This window comes from Nicotiana tabacum, chromosome 2 (genome assembly GCF_000715075.1).
Source record: "Nicotiana tabacum cultivar K326 chromosome 2, ASM71507v2, whole genome shotgun sequence".
In the NCBI taxonomy this organism is placed as follows: domain Eukaryota; kingdom Viridiplantae; phylum Streptophyta; class Magnoliopsida; order Solanales; family Solanaceae; genus Nicotiana; species Nicotiana tabacum.
This window is the reverse complement of record NC_134081.1, coordinates 78,914,031-78,918,199: the sequence shown is the minus strand read 5'-3', so window position 1 is coordinate 78,918,199 and position 4,169 is coordinate 78,914,031.

Sequence of the window (4,169 nt, the reverse complement as noted above, 5' to 3'; positions counted from 1 at the left end):
CGAGAATATTGCTATTGATATTTGTGCAGAATATCCCAGTGCTTTTTGGAATAGGAAAAAGCATATTGTCACTCTGCCTTATGAAGATAATTTCTCTGAGGATGATATTCCTACTAAATCTCGACCTTGTCAGATGAACGCGGAATTAGTGAAATTCTGCAAAAAAAATTGATTGATAATTTGTTACAAAGGGTTTTGATAAAACCCTCAAAGTCTCCTTGGTTTTGCACAGCTTTTTATGTTAATAACGCAGCTGAAAAGGAACGTGGTATTCCTAGATTAGTCATTAATTATAAACCCTTGAATAAATATTTGAAGTGGGTTAGGTATCCTATTCCCAATAAAAGAGATTTATTGTCTAGATTATATGATGCCAATATATTTTCAAAATTCGATTTAAAATCTGGATATTGGCAGATTCAAATATTTAAAGAACATACTTACATAACTGCTTTTAATGTTCCATTTGGGCAATATGAATGGAATGTTATGCCTTTTGGTTTGAAGAATGCCCCTTCTGAATTCCAAAAAATTATGAATGATATTTTCAACCCCTATCTAGACTTTATCATTGTTTATATCGATGACATTTTGGTATTTTCCAAAACACTTAAAATGCATATTAAGCATTTAGATATTTTCAAAAGAATTGTTATACAAAATGGTTTGGTTATCTCAAAACAAAAAATGAGTTTATTCCAAACTAACATTCGATTCTTAGGACATTATATTTGTCAAGGAAAGATTACTCCTATTCAAAGATCGATCGATTTTGCTTCAAAATTTCCCGATGTTATTACTGATAGAACTCAGTTACAAAGATTTTTGGGAAGTTTAAATTATATATCACCTTTTTATAAAGATTTGTCACGTGATTTAGCTCCCTTATATGATAGGCTAAAAAAGGATTATAAAAACCCTTGGACTGATAGTCATACTACTTTGGTTAAAAATATTAAGCAACGTGTTAAATCTTTACCTTGCTTGACCCTTGCTAATCCTGCATGACAAAAGATTATCGAGACTGATGCGTCTAATATTGGTTACGAAGGGATTTTGACCCAAATAAATCCCAATAATAAGCATGAATATCTGATTAGATTCTACTCTGGTAAATGGTCTGAAGCCCAGAAAAAATACGTTACTGTGGCACATGAAATGTTAACCATAGTAAAATGTATTTTAAAATTTCAAGATGATTTATACAATCAAAAGTTCTTGATAAAAACGGACGCACAATCTGTTAAATATATATTTAACAAAGACTTTAAACATGATGCCTCAAAAATGATATTAGCAAGATGGCACGCTCAATTAGCCCCTTTTGATTTTGAGATACAATACAAAAAGGGAATTGATAATTCTCTGCCAGATTTCTTATCTCGTGAATATTTACAGGATGGAACCCCCCGGGGTAGGGGAAGAGGTAGAAGTTGGGGAAGATCATCCCCATAGTCCAGAGGAAGATCATCACCTTCAGGATCGTCATACGGATCCACATCAAACTTTTCAGTTATACAAATGGGAAAAAAGAGTTTAACCAATGAGAGGATATCTCTCAGAGAAGAATCATCGATCGGACCATCCGTCCATCTGGAAGATATTTCAGAAGATAATCCGTTATACCCACATTTGCAGGCATATTTGACTGCTCAAAAATAGAAAGATACTTCTGCTAAGCAAAGTGATACTTTTGCTTCCATTACAAAAGATGACAATGATGATATCAAGTCATATGAGAAAGTGTCGAAAAAAGAAATGATATTTCTTTTAGAAAATTCTGATATTCAGAGAAAGGTAGAGCCATGGAAGATATTCCAAAGATATTTAATAAATAGATTGTATTATCCGGGTGAGTCATACAAAACCCGCTCCTATTATAAAACAATACTCACCAGTACTGGCAGTGCAGAGTTTCAGCACTTTTCTGGTTATAGCACAGACGAGAACGTTTATAATTTCTCTAAGATTATAATTAAACAGATTATATCTGTTGAAAACTGGGGTATATCCACAATGAAAGAAAGGCAGATAAGCCTTAACAAATCTCGAATGAATTTTACCTATTGAGATTATATCCAGGCATTTGATAAAGTGTTATACTACAATAATGATCGACACAAACATATTTGGTTTATTAAAGTATGTGTAAAGATATTTGCAGAGGCTATTTCTAATTGGTTTCTAAACTGGTGGTCATACCACAGTCCGACAGTAAAAAATTTACCTGATCTATTTCTCATGTTATAAAAAGAATGGATAAAAATTTCCCCCTTTATAAACAATTTATATCACACAGATCATATCTGTTACCCAGAAAAAATTGACCAGATTTATTTCTTTCTGGAATTCTCTATTCCTTGGATTCATAAATGGACTCCAAAAGTTGGATTCACTGAAGAACAAGTCCTATGCTTATACAAGACCTTTTACAACAACTTTTGGGATAAACTAATGAAAAAGGATCCCAAAACGAAGACATTATATGGTCAAGAACTCTTAGATTCAATCAAAACAAAAATCCAAGAATATTCTAGTAAACCTCAGAAAGAGGTAATTGATGACAGCTCAGTACGGCATATTGCCAGAAAGATCTCCTTTCAGGAAGGAGATAAAGAAGAAATGATTAACAACTACTTGGAAGAAGTCAAAAGAAATTTACTTCGTTCCATTAATTAATATGAGAAATCAGATACTTTTATGCAAAGTGAAACCAACAATGATGATATCGCTAAAGATTCTCAGCCCTTTGAATCAGAGAAAATACTATCTGATGAAGATTTGCAGAATGCGGAAGAATTCCTCCGCAAAATAAAAGAATCAGACAAGAGACCAGCACCGTGAAACAGCTAGACCCCACAGCACAGTGAAGCCGTCAGACCCCACTCAAACACTAGATACACTGTTCATCAACAGTAGAAATACTGTTTTGTATAGTAAAAAGACTGTAACAGGGACCCACGGGACCCACTTTTACTGTTCATAGATTCTTTTCTTTTCTATTTATACGTTTCATTCGTTCAGAAGAAAGAAGAAGGAAGCGAGACCCTCTCTCTCTAGAATTCTCTCTCTCTCTCTTCAAAGTGTAATTAAGAGTTTGTAATTTGTAGTTTGAAAACAGAAGAACAAAGTAAATAAAGTTTTCAGTTCTTCATCTTCAAGCCTTGCATCCCGGCCAAAGGGTACTGATTTCTTTCTTAGTTAGTTTTTCTTCTACTCTCTCCTCTCTGGCCGTGACGATGTCCGGCTAAGAGACTTCATATCTATGTTGAGTATCTAACTTCTCTCCTATATAAACCATGAAAGAGACACATCTATTTAAATATAAATGAACTTTATATATAGAGTTTTGACTTGGTGTCAAGATGGTTGGTACAGTCTAATGTAACACTGCTCTTATTGGCTTTGCCTTAGTGGCTTCGTCTAGCCAGTCGTGAACCTCAGCCCGATAAAGGAGTTAAAAAGGGCATCTTCTTTCACGGTTAGAACTGCTAGACACATGGGCTCAATAAAAGTATGTATTATATTATGACAGACCCCTTGCTTGAGTAAAGGTTTTTAACCTTCCATACAGTCATTAAACTATATATAAAATTCAAGTATATTTCAATTCTTATATCCTTACTGATTGTGCGGATCACTGCCAGTCTTTAAATATAAGGATACTGAATTAGCTAGATTAAGAATTCTCAAGTATGTTAAAATAGAAATCTTTAACTGGTGGAAACCTCGGTGGACATATAAATGTCAGCAGAGGTGCGAAACAATTTCAGTTCCCGGTCAAACGGTGATTTCTGTTTTAGCTTAATTAAGAAGGCAGTGCGGATTACCGCCCGCCACTTGATCCTGTTAAAATGATATATACTATACTATATATACATCTTATATATAGTATATAAGATGTATATATAGCTTATCGAATATAGCTTTTATATATATATATATATATATATATATATATATATATATATATATATATACATCTTATATCGATATACTATATATACATCTTATATACTATATATATTCGATATTAAATATTGAATATTAAAATTTAGGTCACAATTCTATAATAAAATTTACAAAGCATTGTCTTAGATATTTTTTTTTAACATCCTTTTGTCTCTAATATCTATTTAATTTTTTTTGTTTTTTCAAAATATGTTGGG